The sequence below is a fragment of the Podarcis erhardii genome (assembly GCF_964252035.2).
Source record: "Podarcis erhardii genome assembly, chromosome: 9".
Taxonomy (NCBI): Eukaryota; Metazoa; Chordata; class Lepidosauria; order Squamata; family Lacertidae; genus Podarcis; species Podarcis erhardii.
In genome coordinates this window covers 2,937,125-2,960,188 of record NC_138512.1, presented here as the reverse complement: position 1 = coordinate 2,960,188, position 23,064 = coordinate 2,937,125, and the positions used below count along the sequence as shown (strand labels likewise).

The window sequence follows — 23,064 nt, the reverse complement described above, 5'->3', positions numbered from 1 at the left end:
CCAGATGTTTTTGGCCTACAACTCTCATGATCCCTAGCTAGCAGGGCCAGTGGTCAGGGATGATGGGAACTGTAGTCTCAAAACATCTGGAGGGCCGAGTTAGAGGAAGCCTGCTGTAGCCTCTAAAGCTGCTGTTTGACCCAGTAGGGGTCAACTGGAAATTAACAGCATTGGAGTAGGACAATTTAGATCAGGGAAATAGCATGAGAGAGAGGGTTACACTCATCCTCACCCAGTATCCCTAGCTTGACCTCATTTGGGGAGGGGTGTGGCTCAAGGCGCCTTTTCATTAAACTTGGAAACATTGGAAGATCCAGTCATGCACCTCCTTCATTTTGCACAGTTTGGTCCACTTGCCTGTTGCCTCCCCTTCCCAAAAAGAAAGAAAGATGCTTCTCATATGAGCTATCAGGATGAAAAGCAGCCCAGAGCTCAGGTTGCAGCTGGGTGTGGCTTATCAGGCTCTCTTAAGCCTCTGCTCTCCCCCTGCCCCTCAGTCTTTCTTTCTGCTGCCACAGCGCCCTGCAACTGAATAACTCCAAAAGGAGATTTTCTAGCCTGTATCTTTGCTAACTCAAAGATTGCATTATCCTTTCATAAGGAAACATTGTACTTTACCTTTTAAGTTGTTTGGAACCTTTTTTATTTTTGTTTTACTGCCAACAGATGTTGACTTATTTGCTCTAACTTATGGAGACTCTGTGAGTAAAACACTCACTTATTTGCAAAGCTAAGTGTCTGTGATTTATTCTAGCCTAAGCATGGGGAACATTTGTTTAAAGGTGGGTGAGGGCAGATGCATATCTAACTAGTTGTAATGTGATTGAAGCAATCGCAATTGTGCTAACTCTGCTACTGGACAGTTGGAATCTTTCTCCCAACAGTAAGTTTCTTGCTGCTTGCACCAGTGAAAGACACTGCTAAATCACTGATTTCCCCTCCTTTCTATCTTGTAGCACATGCAGGGCATTCCCCATAGCAAGAGGTTTTGAGAACAAATGACAATTCTGTTTGATATTGCAGATTGCACATTAAGAACTTTGTTAAATACACATTAAGATATTGATCCCAGTCTACATCTGTATTAGAACAATTTTTAACCATTTTTATATTTGGAAATATTTTTAAATGTGTATATATACAGAACGCTTTTTGATTGTCCTTACACTTTTCCTGTTTTATGGTAACTGTTCTGTTTGTTTTATAATTGTATATGTTATTGTTGTGACCTGTCCTGGGGCTTTATGGTAAATCTAATAAATACTACAGATGCACATTGCTGCTTCTTTTCCTGAAGTAACTTTGTTTTAATGGCTGTTCCATTTTTACCCATCTTGCTTTAGCTAACATAACAATATCATCTACCAATGCTCTTTTTGTTTGTTTGTTCTTGCTTCATACTCTGCAAACACAATGGGAAGGTGTCAGAGAGGTAGATGAACACACACCACTTAGAACTGTGCGCAATCCATACATGGTGACCTCATGTTAATTTTCTTGGATTAGGAGGCATTTCAACTTAAGAAGTCTGTCTGACTAAAATAGCTTTCACCTATGCTAATTCCAGGGGCTTTGAAGTGGGTTTCACACATGACCTAATGCACACACGGATCTAACTTAAGACAGAAGGGTCTGACAACCTGTTTTAACATACCAGTTCCAATTAAAGTCTAACATGTATTAAACCCAGGCATTTAGCCTCTCCCCACAACAAAATGATAACAATATATACTGTACATCTGAAGCCACAGCTGCATTTTCTGGCTTATTAGATGCATATTGGAAATGCATGATTTCTTCTGATATGCCAAGTGCAGCAGTCACTGATGCACACGGAATGCTTTTCAGTGAATATTTGTGTTTCCGTATGTGTGTGCATTAAATGGAGTGGGATTGTGTCTCCCCATCTGCCTGCTGCTGATCACCAGATCATCCATCTGCAGAAGAAGTCTACCTTTTTGTAGGCTATGAGGCTATTTATGTTGAGTGTCCTCATCTCTTTTCAAGCCAAATACTTATATTACTGCACCGCAAGCTCCAAAGATGTTCTAGCTTTACTTGGGACTGTTTTTACATTACTTCATCTACTTCTGAATTAGTATAATCATCTACTTTGAGGGATGACAAACCCAAATCTGTTCACTCTCTCTTCCTCCTCCCCTTCCTGCTGTTCTCACTTGTGTTGCCAGCAATAGACAACACCCTCAGTTTTCCCTTTCAGAGAATTCACACTTGATTTTGCATTTGAAAAGCCACTTCACCAGAAGTTTTATCATTTATGTACAATACTCAGGAGTTGCTTTTGAGAGATATGCAGACATGTATACTCCGCACCCGCCACTCTGTCTGCCTTCAGTGTATTGACAGGAAAACCCCCCACTGATATGCATTCCAAGGAAAGATTATCTGTCCCTCCAGGCACATTTTGTACTTCATGAAATAATGGAGCTGGATGCGTACCACAATATGCATCTGAACAAAACTAGGAGGAGAAATTCACTAAGCACAGATGGAAGAAAGAGAAGCAGAATGCATGACACAGAATACATCTGAGGAGGAGGTGTGGGGAACTTCTCTGACCCTAATATTCCATTAAGATCATGATTGACAAGAAGGCAATTACATGCGGTGCTGAATGTATTAAAGGAGTCTTGGCTGTGTTGGAGAAACTGTCTCCTCTCCTAGTATCTCCTATTACAAACTGGTCGTCGCTCTCTAAGATCTTTTCCTAGTTCTGCAGCCTGAGCACCTTTAACCACCAATGTCAAGGGAATAAACCTAGGGCCTTTCGCCTGGAAAGTATGTGCTTAGCCACTGGTCTTCTCTGGAAGAAATTTGCCAACAAAGCTTTGAATGAAGTTTTCAGCCACGTTGAAAAGGTGGGCCAGCCTCAAAAGTACTTATTAGTTGACAATGTTGCATGCAAAGAAAACAAAAGTTTCAAGATTCATGTTCATTGCCAATAAGCGAGGCGGATTGACTGAGCTTCAATGAAATCACTGAAAGAAGATTGCAGACTGAGCTTTTGTAAACGGAAATAATTTGCAGATTTGTACAACCTATATGTTGGCTTGCCATATCCCAGTTTCTCAAATCTGGGTGACATAATTTGCATAGCCCTGCAAATTGTTTCCTAATTATGCTAAAAGGCACGCTCATTCTTAAACTGTCTTTGGCTTGATTTGCGTCTGGTCCTGGCAACTAGCTCAAAAAGTTGCAGGTAGAAGGATTGGGTGAACATTTCCCCTGACCATTCATTCAAGTCAGAAGTTGTGCATGTTTTCAAACAACAGCAAAGTTTGCCAGTGAGTGATCTCAGGGGCTGCTGCCTCCTGCTGACTCTTATTCTGTTGCAGCAATGGCTTTGCACCTGCTCAATTAATGTACAAGTAGAAGTTCCAGGTTGTGGGGAGGCTCCTTATTCAGCAGAAATAAAAAGAAGAACCCTCAGTAACAAATGATACATGTGAAATGCTGCTAAACCAGAGAGGGTCCTCACTCAAGAGAATGTACATCAAACAGTGAGATTTAGCAAAACTGAATCAAATCATATGCTTTATTAATTTGAGAAAGGCAAAGCAAGCATAATTGGGTTTGAGGAAGAATAGGTAAAAACAGAACTTAAACTTAGTTGAATAACACTCTAGATCTAGTAAGCCTTTCCTCCTTTTATAATCAACACTGGGTCTTTTAAATTTTATTTTAGGTGTGAATGCCTGCCTGTCACTAATTACTAACGTCATTAATATGAATGTAGGGAATGTAATTATGCAGATATTTATTGCCATTCATATTTGATGCAGGTCATGACAGTTTAAATACAATACACTTTTAAGGAGGAATCTAAGTGGGAATATTGTAAACAGCTAAGAAGTGGGCTGCAGAAGTCTTTAACTTCTGCCACTTTTCTACTTCAAGCAGCCCCCTCCCAGTATTGCAGCAAGGAAATAGGTCAGGGGGCTTTTCTTACAGTTTTTACATGCAAAGTGCAGTTGAACCTCCAAAGGTGAAAAAAACCAAGCAAAACAAAGACAGCTACATGCTCTCGGGGTTAGAGAATCCTCAGCTGGCTTGCATAGGCCATAGAGTAACCTTCATTCTGCCCTTTGTTTTCCTAAGCATGGAAATTCAGTCATATATATATACTGTTTATAGTTTGGTGCCTTCTCTTTTTCTCACCCATAATACCTTTAGGTGGCATTTCAAAAACTCTCTCTGATACTACTGTTGAGCAACAACAAATTATATTTTATGTAAACATTTCTTCAGCCAATTTTGAAACATAAAAGGTTTGTTCTGTCTGGTACACTGTACTTCAGGGTAAAATAAACTCAGAGTCTGTCCAGCTTCTGGGTTCACTCTTGTCGGCCCCCCACCAATCGCTGGGTGGAAATGACAGCTGGCCACCCAGGATTTCAGCAGGACCTGTGAATAGGCAGCAGTGTTACTTGCTCATCCCAAAGACAGTAAGTCATGCTTTTTTAAACTGGGGTGTTATTTTGTGTGTAAGACATGATACTTTTGAGTTCTTAAATATTTTAAAAGCAGAACAAGTCTGCACATGGCTTCGGGATACAACTGAGTACTGGATCTGGGCTGGGAAGAGATTTGCAGGGGCAGTTTTGGTAGATGGTTTTTTGCTGCAGTCTTGCTTTATATGGCGGACATTTGGCTAGAATCCACCTCTCTTACCTGCAATGAGGCTGGATAACCGTTAAGCAAAATAAGCATGTGCCTAGGGCATAAAGAGAAGCGGGGGCACCACAGAAATTTTCCATTGCTGGATGTTTAACATTCTCACCAACAGATAAGGCAGAGTGCTGCATGTACATTTTGCTAAGGGTGCAAGGGAGCCTGCATACTCCACTGAGAATGAAATGGCCCGGGTCCTTGCTTTCCTCCCTTCTTGCCCAACAGTTGCCACTGTGTCTGTGCTCCATAAGTAGCAAACTGACTGTAAGCCTTAAGACCAGGTGGCTTTCCTTTCCCTCTGTCAAATATCTTCAGAATGCACCGCTAATTTGATTTGGCTAAAATAAATCCATACACAATTAGTCACACAGAGAATCAAAAGTATTAAAAAGTTGTTTCATGTACTTCGGGGAAATGTTAGAGAGTGTGTGTGTGTTTTGGCAAGGGATAAAATTTAATATCAGATGCTGTTTGCCAGTTCAGAGTGTGGTTCAAGCAAAGATTATCCAAAAATGCATTGGCACTTAAAAGACTTTCCATTGGCGGTGAAAAATCCACCCATGCCAAAAGTAAATATTGAGTTGAAATGTCAAGATCTCCTGGCAGCCAGCCTTGCATTTTTAAAATGTATTTCTGTCTTTCATGTCATTCATTCCTTCTAAACTCCAAAAGGCTCCTAGGGAGTGTCTTGAATTGCATCCCGAGTTGCTGAAAAATCATTAAATTTCAGTGTAAAATGTTAACTAAGAACAAGGAGGAAAGCCCACAAATTCAGCAATAAAGACTTCTTGTGAAGACCTGGGAGGTTTTGGGATCACGTATGAAATGAAGGACTGCCATAGTTGCCATAAGTTGCAATAATTGGTAACATCTATCTTCCTTCAGTGCTGAGATTTCAAGCAAATTCCCCAGTGCCATGTCCTTATTGCTCTTTTCTCTCTGTGCTGGGTTGGTTACCCCCACATTCCTACCCACCTCTGGAAATACTCCTCTGACCAACACATAGCTTAAGCACATTGCAAAAGAATAATTTAATACCTACTCTGATCTAAATTCTTGCTCTTTCAGCCATTTACTCCCTCATCACCAGCACATTGTCATAAACCCAAGGGCTCACTGCTGCTGCAGATATCTGGATGCAGATATTTAGGACTGGGGTATTAAGGAAGCAGATCATACGGCTGCTACTAGCCTACTGATCTGACCCAGCTCCCTGCTGGAATCCTAGAAGTTCAGGGCAAGGACTCTTTGGTGAGAGAACCCCGGCAGAAATTTATCACAACAAAACATGCAGCAAATAAAAGCTTGGAAATATAGACGGTAAAACCTTTAAAATGTGCCCTTCCAGTAAGTTCCCAAAGTCCCTTTTTAAAAGCTATTTCCAAGCTATCCCACTTCCCTAGCATAGAGACCACACGTTTGGTAAGCCATAAAATGGTTTACTTACAAAACTCTTCAAAGTTCATGTACTTTTCCATGCAGCAGTTAGAAAAGATGCACAGGCAAAATATTGCTTGGTTACTAAAGTTAAAAGTTTCTGAACTATTGGTGGAGGGGGGGAAATGCTAGTTTCAGACTCCATTCTGGTCTGAAAAATAAGAGGCTGGTTAAAGCCATCGGCTGGAGTGACCGGTTCAGAGATCTGACATACTGCAAATTTTAACAAAGTCTTAATGACCCATTTCCTCTCAAGGTGAGGAATGGTGACATAGGCTAAGCCTGGCAGGACAGCTTACTCTATGGTTTAACCCATTTATGCACTAATTAGATTCAAACATGCTAAGGTTATATGAGGTTGGAATCCTACACTCCCAAAACAGTTTCACCACCCCTTCTAAGGCCTCAGCAACCAATAATAATAATAATAATAATAATAATAATAATAATAATAATAATAATATATTTATACCCCACCCATCTGGCTGGGCATAATTGAGGTGTGGTAAAATATTTGCTCACAATTTCACTTGTAACAAAAGAAATCTATAGCGTTCCATATTTCCCACTACTGAGTTACATTTCCTTTGCTCTAAAGAGCTATGGGGACTTGATGGTTGTACAGTTTGTTTTCTTTGCAAACATATAAGCAGGTCAAAGTAGAGGCAGCTGAACCCTGGCAGCCAGAGAGCACAGCCACTAATTCTGCATCAAATTTGCAGAGAACATTTGTTGCGATCAGATCCACAGTTGCATCTCACTTGCAGCTAACTTCAACTAAACCCTCTGCTCTCCCTTGTATAAATTCAAACTGCCAACTGCCTGTCCTACCTTTGTCAAACTGCACCCCGAAAGGTGAATTATCCATTAGAAAGACTCTCCCAACACATTCTGGCCAACCGCCTTTCACTTAGAAAGCAACAGGGGTGCAATGAATGGCTTGTCAGCAGCAGTAATACCAGAGAAAAGTGGACAAAGCAATTTTAGACGTAAAGTTCATAGCTCTTATTTTGCGCAAGGGGTGGAGGAACCTGCAGGCCATATCCTGGTCGTGCCTGAACAAATGTGCCTTGGCGACTATGAAAGCTCTCTTGCTGACTGGCGCCCGGCTGGCATCTGCTGTGTCATCCTTGAGATGTGTCACACAAAACCCCTCTTTGGCTCCGCAACATTACGATTTACTCCGGATCCACTGCGCTCCCGCAGCTGCTGAGTTTGAAGTTCAGTGCACATGGCAGTAGCCACAGCCACATGGCATTAGCCACAGCTAATTGAGAAACACACCTGTTTGATGCACTTTCCCTCAAACCAGCTGCCATCCAATTTGAAAACATCAGCTGCGGTTAAGATGAGGGGTGTACAGTTCAGGGAGCTGCTACTCATGCACAGATAACAGCACATGTGCAGAGGATGGCTCTGTGAGCTGGAGTTCAGCACAGGAAGCAAATCAGATAATGTGCACCAGGTAAAGACATCCCTGTCCCCAATCTGGTGTCAGAAAGTGACTTGAAATGTGTTGGGGTGTGAGACTTCACTGTGTTTCAAGCCACTAAGGTGTCCATAGCCTTATTCTGCAAGGCCTTTTAGATCTCATTCTGCATTGTTTGCTTTTATGCTGTTTGCTTTTTATGTTTTATTGTATTTTATTTATTATGGAATTTTTTACTTTATTTTTTTGAAGGAGAATGGCATACAATTTCCCTCCATGATTTTTTGAGCCTGAAATCTAGGTCATGTGTCAAAACAGCAACAAAACCCCATCATTCTGAAATTACAGAGGCCTGCCATGGCATGTCTAACATTTATCTACTAATTTAAATAATAGTAATAGTAATAATTTTATTTATTTATTTAATAATAATAATAATAATAATAATACCCCACCCATCTGGCTGGGTTTCCCCAGCCACTCTGGGTGGCTTCCAACAGAATATTAAAATACAATAGTCAAATATTAAAATACAGTAGGGATGTCACATTCCATAATGATACCATTTATAGCCCACACATAAATAATAATAATTTATTATTTATATGCCGCCCATCTGGCTGGGTTGCCCCAGCCACTCTGGGCAGCTTCCAACACAATATAAAAACATAATAAAACATGTAAACATTAAAAAAAAACCTTCCCTATATACAGGATTGACTTCAGGCAGCTCAGTAGTAGTATAACTTCATACCCTCCAATGTTTCTCCAATGAAAATAGGGACATCCTAAGGAAAAGTGGGACATTCTGGGATTAAATAAGAAACTGGGACAGTTTCTCTAAATCAGGGACGTCCCTGGAAAACAGGGACACTTTAAGGATCTGCCATGGCTGCTTCTCTTGACCTCCAGTCCTTGTTTCTATAGGCTGGTGCTCCAGGGTGTGTGGTGTCAGGGCAGCTGCCTTACAGCAGACACATGATGTTAACTGAGAAGCCACCATGCAGTAGCCTGAATTTTGCCACCCCACCCCAGCTCTTGAAGTGAGAGGAGGAAGATGACACAAATCAGTTGTATCATGAAGTACTGAATCTTGTACAAATAAGTATGATAGGCAGAAGGCCTTCTCGGTAGTGGCACCCTCCCTGTGGAATACCCTCCCTTCAGATGTCAAGGAGACAAATAAGTTGTAGTCATTTAGTCGTGTCCGACTCTTCGTGACCCCCTGGACCAGAGCACGCCAGGCACTCCTGTCTTCCACTGCCTCCCGCAGTTTGGTCAGAATCATGTTGGTAGCTTCGAGAACACGGTCCAGCCATCTCGTCCTCTGTCGTCCCCTTCTCCTTGTGGCCTCCATCTTTCCCAACATCAGGGTCTTTACCAGGGAGTCTTCTCTTCTCATGAGGTAGCCAAAGTCTTGGAGCCTCAGCTTCAGGATCTGTCCTTCCAGTGAGCACTCAGGGCTGATTTCCTTCAGAATGGATAGGTTTGATCTTCTTGCAGTCCATGGGACTCTCAAGAGTCTCCTCCAGCACCATAATTCAAAAGCATCAATTCTTCGGCGATCAGCCTTCTTTATGGTCCAGCTAGAAGACATCTGAAGACAGCCTTGTATTGGGAGGTTTTTAATGCCTGATGTTTTATGTTTTTAGATATGCTGTAAGCTGCCCAGAGTGGCTGGGGCAACCCAGCCAGATGGACGGGGTATAATTATTATTATTATTATTATTATTATTATTATTATTATTATTATCATTAAATATGTATAGGCTATGATCTCCCAAGAAAACCTAGAACAACTCTCCTTTTTATACTTCACCGTGAAGTCATTAATACTGCTTTACAATTGATCATCACACTGCTAACAAAAGCAAACCAATGATTTGCACAAAAATGGAAAAATAAAGACCCCCCCCCACCATAACTGATTGGTTAAGGAAAACTTGGCAAACTATCTTAATGATAAAACTTGCATACTAGAGAAATGCAAGAAAACCAATTTATTGAGGGGTGGGCCTTGTTTTTATATTTCTGGAATGATGAAGTAAATGATATTTTTCCTTTTAATTTATTCATAGTATTACAGAGTTTTTGTTATGTTGTCTCTCTTGCCTCCTCATATGTCATTTCATTGTTTTTCTTTTCTTGTTTTTTCCTCTTTTTATTTTATTTCTTTTCTTTTGAGTGAGAAGCAAGGAAGTTGGATGTATAATGGTTTTTGCTATGTATTGTCACAGCATATTATTATTATTAATCAAGTTGTGTCACACAAGGTGCAGAGTGCCTGCCTCACATGAGATGTTGTGCGCATTATGCGGAAGGTGCCATAGGTAGTGCCAGAGAAGGTCTCACCCTCCCAAGCAGCACAACATTTTGTTGCAGGCCCTTGCTTGTATACCCTCATTTTTTAAATTCAGTAACTGTTTAATTTTTATAAAACAGTAGCTAGAAATGTTCAAGAACCTGACCCTCCCAAAATCAGGAAGCAAATAAAAGCAGAATAATTGGGATGCTGAAGTAACCAGCTCTCCAGTATTTCTTCTTCTTCTTCTTTTGGTACTTCTTCAAACTCCACCCCCCCCCCGCCCCCCAGCCTGACAGAAAATGATTTCTCTTACATACTGAAGTGGACTTGCTTGCCTTCATGATTGCTGCTGAATTGCTCCCTCCTCACTTCCAATGTCCTTTTCGGCACTGGCGGAGGAACGGGAGTGTGGAAGGAGCGGACCGCCCCCGGCACACTATTCCAGTGGGGTGCCACGCCTCCCAGGCAGCACACCACGCCCCCAGGGGCGCCAGCCACGCCCCCGCCTGCTCTTCGCCCCCCCCCAGTAGCGGAGCATGCAGCTTCGCCAGTGGCGTAGAGTGGGGGGTGCAGGGGGGGCCGGCCGCACCGGGCGCAACATCTGGGGGTTAGGGTTAGGGGGCGCAAATCCACGGGTTAGGGGGCGCAAATTACTTGCCTTGCCCCGGGTGCTGACAACCCACGCTACACCACTGAGCTTCGCCACTGCTTTTCGGTCACATATAGCTAAATCCTATCCTTCCCTTTCCTCATTCTTCTATCAAGAAGAGTGAGAACTGTGAGATTGTTCCACAGTTCCAGAGAAGGGAGAGAAGCCTGGGAAGAAAGCCTTCTGCCTGGTACTCATTAAAGGAATGGCATTTCCCCTTGACAAGGTGGCAGGGGGCTCAGCAGAGTAAGTGCTTTTTGCTTTTCCCCACAACCTACACTAAATAAAATTAAGGCCGTACATTTGAGATTAACTTGAAGTATATATGCCACACCAAAAGCAAGCAAACAAACAGCCTCAAAAGTTTTCTTCCACCTTTTGCAAGGAAATTCCTCCATCGACATACAAGCCTTGTGATATTAATATTTATATGGAACCAGCCATGCCAACAAAGATATATAACTTCCCCCCTAAAATCCTTTGGAGACTTTTCCTTGTAAACTCTGCTCTGTTGAATAATTATTATCTCAGAATGTAAATATTAAGACATTCCTGGAGCCACCAATAGCTTATTAAATGGAAATAATTTCCGTCCTCAGGAGTGACTCTTTTTGATCTTATTTTCCAGGATTGTCAGGTGGTCGGATGCCTTAGCTAAGCAGGTCAGATAAGGAGAAAAGATTTGTTCCACCTCAGCAAGGATGCCCACCTCACATTGTGGATGAGCTACTGAAAAGCTTTTGCAGCCTCCTCAGATTCTTGGGCCTGTTACACTTCAAACCTGCTTGCATGTGTTGACCTAGACCTAGCGAGGCAACAGCCCTAGGGAGTTCCTGCATGGGGGCTGGTGGTGTCTTTGTCATCTGCATAATATTACAGGCAGAGGAAAGATTGGCAAAGGCTTGCTGTATCTGTATCCTGAAGGGTCAAATGCATTCTCATACCAGAAGCAAGGGACGTGGTCTGGTTTTGCTTAAAGTAGATCTTGGAATCTTGGGCAACCGGGGTAAATGAAAGCCATTGTATTACCAGGCCTACGTGGTCAAAAGTTATTTGCCCCTAAGAAATCACTAATATATATCTTAAAAGAGACCAAAGAGCACCACAGAAAACAGGTCTCTTGGTCCTAGAAGGTTACCATCAAACACTTAAGTAATTATACATGTAAAACAGGTGAGTGACAAAGCAGAGAGATACAGTGGTACCTCGGGTTACATACACTTCAGGTTACAGACACTTCAGGTTACAGACGCCGCTAACCCAGAAATATTACCTCAGGTTAAGAACTTTGCTTCAGGATAAGAACAGAAATCGCGTGGCAGCAGCAGGAGGCCCCATTAGCTAAAGTGGTGCTTCAGGTTAAGAACAGTTTCAGGTTAAGAACGGACCTCCAGAACGAATTAAGTTCTAAACCCGAGGTACCACTGTATCTAGAACTGTTTACCTAAATCGTTTGGCTTCTGCCTTCCTCAACAGCACAACTGGACTTTTAGGTGGTTTCAACTTATTCTCATGTAAACTAGAATTCCTATCCAAAATGCATCATTTTAAATGTTCTCTATAGGTTGGCACTCAGAATCAAACACACCTATAAGAGCAATGCTACTTAACACAAAGAACCAATAAACTCAAAGAAAACTTTCTACACATGTCATTTGTTAGCACCACCCCTCTCTGTCCCATTTATATTCTCCATAGATTTTTCTCCTCTACAAACCTTTAAAATTCCATCTAGTTGCTCATATTCTAATCTTACAGGCTTGTTGCCTTATGAAACATCTTCAGGAGAATAAAAGGCATAGGAGTAAATCCTACACAAACCCAGGGTGGAGTTTCTAAGAGGGTTGGATGGCGCCTGGAATGCCTCCTTCCAGCAACTCCTGCAGTGAAGCTGCTGCCAGCTGTGTTGCTTTCCTTTCCTTTGGACCCCATCAGTAAGGCTGAGAGGGGGTCTTGTGGTCTGGGCAGCCCAGGACCCCCATGCATACTGCCCTGGCTTGTACCCTGGAGAGGTCAGTTTGGTGCTGCTGACACAGCAAAAATAACATGGCAAAAATAACATGGTGTTTACATACTATGGAATAGCTCCATAGTTAGAGCATGAGACGCTTACTCTCAGGGTTGTGGCTTCGGGCCTCCCATTGTGCAAGATATTTCTGCATTGCAGGGGGTTGGATTAGATGACCCTCATGGTCCCTTCCACTCTTTGATTCTATTCTTCTGACATCATTGGAGGGATAGGCCTTGCAGGAGATAGAGTCCCTTTCATTTTGCATTGAGACATACAATACAATACAAAACAGTATTATGTCCATGTCATAGACGCTGGCTCCTGGGGGCTGAGACACTTTGCCCCTTCCATGGACCTGGCCCACTCAATGCTCAGAGGGCGTTCAACTCTGCCCCCTGGCTCCTTGTGATGCTGCATGTGTGACGTCAGTATGTTGCATTGGGCCCCCTCAAACATTTTGAGAAGATGGCACCTCTGGTCAATGCCAAATTATACCGAATTCTGTCATCCTTCATATGTTATTGGACTCCAACGCCAATCATCCTCAGTCAGCATTACGGATCTGAAGGCCTGCAGGTTCCCATCCCTGGTGTTCAAGATCAGCAAATTAGCAGCGTTGGTTCCAATTCTGGAGCCTCTAAGTCGTAAAGACAAATCTGATTGAAGTACAGTCTTTGCTTCCGACTAAACAGGAAGAACTTTCTGATGGTAAGAGCTGTTCAGCAGCAGAACTGACTCCCTTGGGAGGTGCTGGACTTTATTTCATTGGAGGTTTTTAAGCAGAGGTTGGATGGTAATACATATAAAGCATCTTGGATGCTTTAGCTGAGATTCCTGCAATGTAGGGACTTTTGAATACCTTCCAATTCCACAATTCTATGCTTCTATGCTTTGGTCAGTAAGGTATGTGGGACTGAAGCGTGGGGGTTTCAAGAGATCATGTTTACATCTGGCAGCTTGAGCTACAAGGACAGGTTTCCCTGGCGTGGGCTGAGCATGGCAGCACATACAACCAGTCAGTAATGTAACATCTTTCTCCACTACCAACACAAACAGCAGAGATCAGGTACAGTAAGGAGCAGAGCGCGAGATCAACAGAAAGAAGACAGTAATGGCAGATCTAAGAAGAAAAATGAAGCTGGAATTCCAGAAACAGGGCCAAACTAACAGCTATTTTAATCCAGTTGGCCTTTGGCTATGTAAATAAAGGACTTCTGCTTATTTTAATAAAACTGTGCTCCAGAAGTCACTTTGATATGAAGCTTTCCAAAATGTTCTTTTGCCACCCAGCTTGCAACTGTAAATCCAAAAACAAAGAATTGTTGTTTGCCAGTTGGCTGAAGAAATCATTTTTTCTACATCAAAATCCCAACTAGCTGCTAATTGATACTAGGATCAAAGAGAATAAAAAGCCAAGGTTTTTGGTGTAAAGGCATTTACTAGTTGCTAGATTTGTCCCCAGGTATGTGAGCAATGGCTTAAATCAGAGTCAACGTCACTTGCCAGGTCTGCATTTGCTAAAGACTATGGGATTTGTGAGGAGGTGTCTGAGAATAAAATACAGCGCCCGGCTAAAGCCAAAATGGTTAATAAAGTGGGCAGCATGTGTGTGTGTGTGTGTGTGTGTGTGTGTGTGTGTGTGTGTGTATGAACTCTCTCATTTCCCCTTGAACAGATGAAAGGGGTTTTTTCCAAAAGTACTTTCAAGATTCTGTGATACATATAATTAAACAATTGTGCCTATCTAAAGGGTTGTTATATACTTCCAAAAGCGCAAATAAGCTCTGTGCATTGATTATCATTGCTTTCGGGCAAAGTGTGCAGTGGTAGGGCTGGCGGTAGAGAAACAACGTCCATCTAGTGGGCTGAATCAAATAGTGACCAATCCTCCACAGAGCACATTTGACAGGTGGGCAGGGCCCAGAGTCACTAACCTGTCCATACCTGGTCCCACCCCAAACCAGCGAGACTTGCATTTGGTACAGTGGTACCTCGGGTTAAGTACTTAATTCGTTCAGGAGGTCTGTTCTTTTGAATAAAATTCAAAAATAAAAAATCAATTTAGGGGAAATAAGCATTAGATAATCCCCAGGGCGGGCTGGCTGAATTAGTCCTACTTGGGCCAGTGAGGAGGCCAGGGGAGAATTAGCTGTGGGGTCTCAGAGCGGGTGATCTTCATAAAAGGGGAGGGGGAGGGAAGAGAAGGGAAATTAAATATAATGAAGGCGCCAGGCAAAAACGTTCCTCTTTAACCAGGCCTTTGGCTAATTTTCGTGAATGAAACATGCCCTGAACCTGCCCATGTGCTGAACAGAAGCACTTGTGCCCTTAATAGGGGAGAGGAGTGATGGCAAAGAGGACATTTGTTTTTGTGTCACAAAGCACCCACTGGCGTGAATGAAATTTATTGTGACATGGCAGCATGTAGATAGAAAACCCACCATTCCCATTATGCAACAGGTGGAGTCATAGAACTGCAGAGTTGGAGGGGACCCTGTGGTCATCTAGTCCAACCCCCTGCAATGCAGGAGTCTTTTGCCCAATTTGGAGCTCTACCAACTGGGCTATCGCAGCTCGGTGAAATGCAGTGTCAATGAAATGGGACAGAACAGAACAGAAATATTTATTTATTTTTTGATAAATATTTATTAAAGTTTTTAAATATAAATGCACAAATAATAAACAATCTTACTTCTGTCACAAACATAGTTTCATCACTTCTTTGGACTCCCTCGCGTCTCCCGCTCCCATTTACATCGTTAAAAGTTTTTTTCCAAACAAATTATCAACTTGTTTACAATCTCATATCCACTCATTCAAATATAATCTAGCAATTCTTCCAAAAGGAAGAATTGGAGGAAGACTGGAAGAAATTTAAGATGTATCTACAAAAACATTGTAATTTGGTTGAATGTTAAGAAGGATGCTAGATTATAAAAAATTGGCCACCACTAAATTAGATTTAAATTTGATGATAAGTGAGACTAAAGAAAATATAAAATAAATTTTTTTGGCAGAACAGAACAGAAATAGGAAACCCCATTGTCCCCTTCCAACTCTACAAGTGACGAGCCCAATAACCCCCCAGGTCATACATACAGCCTATGTGTGTGCCTTGCAGCAGAAAAGTATGAATCAGCGCAGAAAATTGCTACTGTACCTCTGAGACTGCTTTTTTTAACAGAATGCTCTTTCATGGGCCATAACGTATAGCTCTGGCATAGGCAACATAGGGAACGAAAGCGGAGGTTTTACGGTTTGCTCACCCCTGACATTAGGCCTGCTTTGCACACATTTTGGTGGGTCGGATGAAAAACCTGAATTGCCTGGAATCAGGTTTCAGCACCAGCTATTTACGCAGCCCAAGTGTTTTATTTTGCTGTTCAAGGAATGCAGAGTCCCTCAGGAAGTTCTCTGCTCTTGCACAGCTCAAAGCATCACAGTTGGGTTTACACAGAACAACTTCCCCGTGGATTGTGCTTCAAGTCTATAGAAACCGAGACAAGCTAAAACAGAAAGTTGCCTTATTTTTAAAAACCATAATCCAAGAATACACAAAGTGTTCTGAAAGTTCCTAACACTAGGTTTTTAATAGCTGAAATGAAATCTTGGCCCTTTCTCATTCTAACCAATTTGAGTCTTGCCTTGATTTCAGCTTCATAAGTTTCCTGTATATTACACAAACCCATCTAATCACATTTTCTTTAACCCAAGAAGAACCAATGGTCTTGAAATTTGAAAACTATATTCGACCACACAAACTAATAAGGCACCAGGATTTTAGCAGATACTATAAAATGGAAAATTAGATGGAAAATTGCCTTAAGCCTCTGTAAATTGAAATTACTCTCTTAATAGCAAAAGTAACCATTATATAGCAACAAACAATGTTGTGATCTTCATTTAACTGGCAGTTTTCATATGGCCAAGGGTATTTATTCATCCTCTCCAGTGGCTGAGCCAACTTTTAACAACACAATGTCTTGCATATTTTCACAGTATTGTAAAACAAAACAAAATGTTCAGTAGATTTATTTGATTCCTGTTGAAAAACTATTTTACCCCTCCTAACCTGTGCAAACTGCAAGTTATTCTTAATATAATTTACTTCATTCCCTATCCATTTATTAATCAGGAAGCCAATTAGAAATGGTTATGTACTCTGATTTGAAAAAGTGAATGCAACATATGTTGACAGTTAATTTGGATTTTTTTTGTTAACAAGCATTCAAGTTTCTTTAATGAAATAATATTTGATTATGCTCTAGGAATTTTTTTAAAAAACCCACATGCTATTAAATTGCAACAGGTTGGGGAACTGCCAGTACATTAATCACTCTGGGAGCAATAATGCAGATCGTTTGGTATTTAATATTCTAACATTTTTGCTGGTGATTTTCCATTTTGGCTATTTTTATGCAGCATTACCAGGATTTGATTTAGAACTTTTCAAATGTGTGTCATTACAATTTTTTTGTTGTATTTTGAGTTTCCACAGGCCCACACATTGCTGAGGACTCATTCAGGAGGAAAATATGACATCTTCTAGCTACATGCATGTCTGTTGTGGTTTCAGGCATTTCCAGCTTCATGGATGTTTAATGTAATTGAAGGCCATAAACGGGTTGAATTCATCCAGCGCCTGTCTCAAAACTTGCTGGTCTGCTGGCTTGAGATGAAGCCATTACAGGCCGTTCATCTCATTACTTTCATTTTGGCCTCTTTAGTGCATAACATCCCAGCATGTAAAATGTGTGGGTGGCTCAGGGGTGGAGAACCCACAACCCACTGACTGCATACCCTCCAACATCAGAGAAATCTGATGAAAATAGGGGTGTCCTATTCAACAACAACAACAACAACAACAATTTTATTATTTATACCCCACCCATCTGACTGGGTTGCCCCAGCCACTCTGGGCGGCTTTTAACATATATAAAAACATAATAAAACATTTTACATTTAAAATGCTCCCTAAATGTCTTCTAAAGGTTGTGTAGTTACCTGGCCCAGGGTTTGCCTAGCTCCATACCCTCCAACATTTTTCTGATTAAAATAGGGATGTCCTAAGGAAAAGCAAGCCATTCTGAGATCAAATCAGAAACTGGGACAGCTTCTGTAAATCCAGGAGCGTCCCTGGAAAATAGGGACACTCTGTAATTGCAGTTATTGGGCTACAATTCCCATTTGCCCTCAAGAGTCTGACCAGTGGGTCAGGATTGTGGCCTTTGTAGGTCCAGCAATTTCTGAAGGGCCACAGCCCTGTGAAAAGATAGTTTTGAGTTTGAAAACTTCTAATATTTTGCCTCATAAATATATTATAATCGGTGTCAAATTATTCCATAATAGATGTCAACCAGTCGAGTCACACTGAAGCAAATAGTGACCACAATAGTGCTTTTATTTCAACTGTGGGTTCTAGATGGGGTGCGTGCCATGTTAGGTCACTAACGGAGAACATGCTTTGCATGTAGAAAGTTCTGGCTTCAATCCCTGAGACTCTTAGTTCCAAGACCATGGGTTTGACCCCAAAATTGGGCAAAAAGTTCAAGCATTGCAGGGAGCTGGTCTAGATGACCCTCATGGTCCTTTCCAATTCTACGATTCTAGACTCCAGTAAGATTTCTATGATTTGGCTCTCCGGTTTTCTGAGATGCACCTTTGAACGACAAACCTCTTTCACTAAGAAATAATTACATCACGCAATTGTTGCAGTATCTGTTTCCAAAGGTAGGCTTCACTTTGAATGTGCTACATCGTGGTGTGAAAAATATTACAGCCGTTTCCTAGTTGAATTTCTAAGGCCATCACTTCAATGAGCTTTCTTCGTGAAGATTGCTCCACTGATGTTCTAGGCAGTGGCGGAGGAAGGGGGGTGCGGTGGGTGAGGACTGCCCCGGGTGTCATCACTGAGGGGGGTGAAAAAATATGAGTTAAAAAAAAATGGGCTCACGAAACTTTTTAGTTCAGTCAAGAAACGTAACGAAACACGGCTGGCACTGGGCGCCACACCATGGGGGCCGGTACTTACCATGGGGCCTGCAGAGTGCCTGAGCCACGCATCTCTCCTGGGAGTGACATGGTGGTTTGGGCGCCTATAGGCTCTGCGGTGCCTAAAACGGCAGCACGGGACTTGCATCTGCCCTCCGTCTCTCCCTCAGCTGCCCTACAGCTGAGGGGAACGCAGGGGAGAGGCTTCACACAGTGCCCCCGCCCCCAGCTGCAGGACACACCAGGCACCCGATCGGCTAGCTATGCTGCTGGTTCTAGGATTTCGTCACACATTCCTGCCCCCCGCTCCCGCCCCCACCCCGCCCTCAATTTCAGACAGCATCCTGATTCCATTCAGTATCTTGATTCAGAAGAAAAATATGGATGAATTTATTCAGGCTGAGAAGAAAAGAGGCAGCAAGAAAAACAAAATCATGGCTGTTGACTTCCACCACAAACTATACAATCAGGAGGCACACATTCATTGTTTGGAGGTTTTCACTGACGCCAAGACACAGGAAATGCACGGGAAGCAGGATTTGCTGGGTATGTCCTGATTTGTGGGGTTTATAGCATCAAGTGCATTTAAAGGTGTGTGCTGAAAGTCCAGGATTATTAGTTTCACTTGTATAGGTACTGGCTGAAGGTATGTTTTGAAAGCATAGCGTAATAGAGAATATATATTAATTTTCATTTAAGATTTTATTTAACAACTGAAATAATGGCTCAGATCTGAGAGACTGTATTCTCCCATACATGCCTGCCCAGGCCTTGAGATATGCGTAGGAGGCATATCTTCTCTTGGCAAACCCTCACCGTGATCAACTCCTGCCCAGAAACCTACGTCCCCACTGTGGAAGGACGTGTGGATCCAGAATTGTCCTCCACAGTCACCTACGGACACACTGTTAAGACCGTGTTCATGGAAGTCAATCTTGCTTGGTTGTGAGTGATCTCCAAAGATTAATCTCCTGTGAAAGTCAGAGGAGGAGATATTTGTTGACTTTCAGGGGCTGACAAATGCAACAAAAAATTCAGTCTGACCTGAAATAAAAGGTGGCTTCCTTCCACAGATGCATTTTGGGTCAGTGTGCGCACATGGCTTCTTTCAAATATTGTTCTTTTGGGGTTTTGAAAGTGCCTTTCAGTAGACCGGTTATAAACCATATATTTTGTAACACGTTCCATATTGCTCTGTGCCGTGTATGGGAACAGAGAGCACCTTCCCTGGGAACCTTGCTGAATCAAATAGGTGTGGATCAGATCAGTGGCTGGATGGGGGATTTGAGTTCCATGTTGGAATAAAGGTTTGTTAGAAAACGTAGGAAGGCATCAGCATGTAGCATCATTCCCAGATGGTTGATTGGGTTAAATCCATTCTAAATTTCTGATTCATAATTGGCAGGCCTGATTTTCTGTATTATGGGGAATTCTGAAGAAACTCGGTTCAGAAAGAAAAAGTTAAAGCTTTTCACACTGGCAAACTCCCAGGTGTCAATTCCTGGCAATGTGTGCAGCTCCCCCATGTGGTGAACCTTTGAACTGCAGGTGGCAGCTTCTCAGTGCCCTGGGCTGACCACCCACCAGGTTGGCCTCTGGTTTCTTCAGAACAGGAAGGAGTAAAACCAGGGATGAGGTCTGTACACTAGGGCAACAGGGGCTCGGCCCTGCCAGCTGAAATACCTAGCAAAAAATGACACACACACCCCCACACAAAACATCAAAACCACACACTTTCTGCCACATGTGTCAAGTCTGTCATGCATCCGTGGTGCCTCTTGGCCAAAAGAATAAACAACTCTTTGAGGGCACAAGCTCCCAGATGCCCCCTTCAGGCTGAGACTCTATGAATGTATCATATGATCCCACACGTGAATCTCCCTGAAGACTTGATGCGCAGCGGAGGCACAGTCGCCATGGTGGTGGTGCTGAGCTCTGTGTTCCCTTGCCAGGCCTTCTTCCTCTGCCCAGTTGCTGGATCCTGCTATCCTTGGCCTGATTCAAAAGCTCAGACACCAACTGCCTTCCTGCACAGGCCAAGTCTAACCGTTCTTCTTGACAGTGGGGGCTGCGCTCCTGGTAAAAGCACCAACCAGCACCGTCATCCTAAGTGCCAACTTGTGATGGGTTCCTCCCTTTTCCTGCACAAACACTCCTCCTGCCGCCTCCAGGAGCAGCCGCCACCACTGGAACTTTCTCTTTCCTGTCTTCCCTGAGCTGATCCTCTGGCTTGCTTCTGTCCTTTTGGGAAAGGGAAAGGAATCCAGTGGCAGAGGCGGAGCAAGGCAGTGGGGGGCAGTGGGGCTGTGGGGGTGGTCTGCCCTGGGTGCCATCCTGATGGGGGGTGACATTCTGCATGCAGTGCACCCACATGCTGTTGCCCCCAGTTTTTATTATTATTATTATTATTATTATTAAGGGTTTTCTTGTTTTACAGTGTAAGTGTAATGCCTCGTATTTTTTTCCCCCCCATGTAACATTTTTACAAATCCATTTCATTTGTTGAGGCATTAGGGGGAGAAGAAAAAAGAAAAGAAAAGAAAAAAAAGAAAGGGGGTGGAGGGAGGGGAGATGGATGGGGGTGGGGTCGGGTGGCGGTGTTTCTATTATGCTTAATGTATGTAGTTTGGTGTCAGCGTGCTTGTGTTGTTCACTTGTGTTCCTTGTGGTGAGAGAGGTTGGGGTTGGCCTAGGATGTGATTGTTTGTTTGTGATTGGCTGTGGTGATCTTTGTTTTCGTGTGTGAGTGAGGTGGGTGGGTGTTTTGGATCAGGTTAGCCATATTGATTTGTATGCTGTTGGTGGATTATTGTCATTGTCCTGTTGGGCTGTGTATGTGATAAAGGGGAGCCATACGGGGGTGAAGGTGTCTTCTTCTGTTTGTCCCCGTGTCAGTTTCAGTTTATTAGTTAATTTTTCTAGTAGGGCTGTTTCCCATACTATTTGGTACCATTGGTCCATGCTTACTCCTGACAGGTCTCTCCAGTGTCTGGTTATGGTGTTTCTGGCTGCTGAAAGTAGGTGGGTTATGAGTTCTTTGTGGTGTAAATGGGCATTGTTGTCTTGGAAGATGTTTAGTAGGGCCAATTCTGGGGTGAAGTCTAATACTTGCTTAGTTATTTTACATATTTCTTGTATGGCTATTGTCCAGAATAGTTGGATTTTGGGACACTCCCACCACATGTGAAGGTATGTGCCTGTGGAGGTGCACCCTCTCCAGCATTTTGGTGAGGTTCCTGGGTGTATTAGCGCTAGTTTCCTTGGTGTTAGGTACCACCTGTAGGTGAGTTTCAGTGTGAGTTCTTTTCTTTTCGTTGATATGGATTTAAAGGGGGGTTTAGACCACATTCTGGTCCATTGAGTGGGGTTAATCTCATAGCCTATGTCATTCTCCCATTGTTTTTTGATTGCGTCTAGGGGATTTGCAGGATTTTGGAGTAGTATTTTGTATATTGCGGATACCGTCACTTTACCATTTCCCTTTGTTGTTAGGAGGAGGTTTTCAAAGGTTGTCAGGGGCCTAGTTGCTGCTGATTTTACTGTTGGGTTGTTTAAGAGGGCATGTAGTTGGTGTTGTGTTAACCAGGGCATTTGGGTGTCTTCTAGTTTGTCTTGTATTTCTTGTGTTGACAAGGGTTTGTTATTTTTATAAAAGTCTATTAGGCGATATAAGCCTTTGGTTCGCCAGGTTTTTATCTGGAGGTTTTGTGCTGCATGGTGGAATAATGGGTGGTACGCCAGGGGGATTAGTGGGGATGGGGTTGGGGATAGTTTGCCTATTTGTGTTTTCCATGCTTTGAGCATGGTCTGTGTGTACCTGTTAAGTGTTGTGGGAATTTTCTTTAGTTTGTTTGGGAGGAGTGGGTATGTTGTGGTGCAAGTATTTTCAATTGTGTCCCTCTCTAGGTGTACCCATTGTTTTGTCTCATCTTCTAGTATGTATGGGATTATATGACGTATTTGGTTGGCAATGTAATATGCTTCTATGTTGGGGATTCCCCATCCTCCTTCTGAGGTGGGGAGGTGCAGGTATTTGGGGCTTATTCTTGGTTTTTTATGTGAGAAGATGAAAGAGTGTAGTTTTCTCTGCCAACTGCGGAGTTGGGTTGAGGGGATCCAGATTGGGAGGGTTTGGAATAGGTAGGTTAGTTTTGGGAGTGTGATCATTTTGATCATGGCTATTTTGTCTGAGAGAGTGAAATTCGTGTTAGTCCATCTCTTTAGGTCTTTGTTAATTTGTCACCACAGGGGCTTGTAGTTGTGGAGGTACAATTTATTGAGGTTTCTGGTTATTTGTACCCCTAGGTATCTGAACTTGGTGTGGCAGAGTTTTATTTTGGTGACCTTCGTGAGCTCTTTTCGGGTGTGAGGAGGGGTGTTGAAGCACATAGCTTCTGACTTTGTGAAGTTTACCTGTAGGCCCGACACCATTGCAAATTTGTTGAGTTCTCTGATTAGGGAGGTTGCTGTGCTTATGGGGTCTGGTGTTGTCACCATTAGGTCATCTGCAAAGAGCCCTAATTTGTAGGTTCTGCCTTTTATTTCCACTC

The 23,064-nt window shown here is 42.7% G+C and overlaps 1 long non-coding RNA gene across 1 annotated transcript; it reads left to right on the top strand.

Moving 5' to 3' along the window:
- Window positions 1–21,215: 21,215 nt before the first annotated feature.
- LOC309350527 lies at window positions 21,216–22,132 on the top strand. Its single transcript, XR_014160454.1, has 2 exons — window positions 21,216–21,344; window positions 21,381–22,132. It is a non-coding gene; the product is annotated as an uncharacterized lncRNA (long non-coding RNA).
- The last annotated feature ends 932 nt before the right edge of the window (window positions 22,133–23,064 follow it).